Here is a 322-nt window from a genome sequence, read left to right on the forward strand (position 1 = left end):
GACGTAGGGTACCGTAATGGCGCCTCACCGTGCAGCGGCGGCGGCAGCGGCGTCTCCCACTGGCGAATTATGTTGGGATTTGGGATTCGGGTCAAGTCACATCGACCGGGAGCCCGAACGCTGGCTGGCACTTGATCCAGGGGCGTGCGAGGCGGGAGGATGCGGTGTGGATTCCCTCTGCCGCCATATTCTTAGCCCGACGTAGTAGCAATTAGCAGTGGACGGCCATCTTGTGCCAGCGCCGATGCCATCGTGAGAGTGAGTGACGAAGGCGATTTGCCTGATAAGGGAAGGTGGTGAGGATGCGGTTCGTGGCTGGGCA

At 61.2% G+C, this 322-nt stretch overlaps 1 protein-coding gene across 1 annotated transcript in view; it reads left to right on the forward strand.

Moving 5' to 3' along the window:
• The window catches only part of LOC119593157, a gene marked incomplete in the record, with an annotated part of 106,179 nt that overhangs the window by 33,049 nt on the left and 72,808 nt on the right, over positions 1-322 (forward strand).

Source organism: Penaeus monodon, chromosome 31 (genome assembly GCF_015228065.2).
Source record: "Penaeus monodon isolate SGIC_2016 chromosome 31, NSTDA_Pmon_1, whole genome shotgun sequence".
Lineage (NCBI taxonomy): Eukaryota > Metazoa > Arthropoda > Malacostraca > Decapoda > Penaeidae > Penaeus > Penaeus monodon.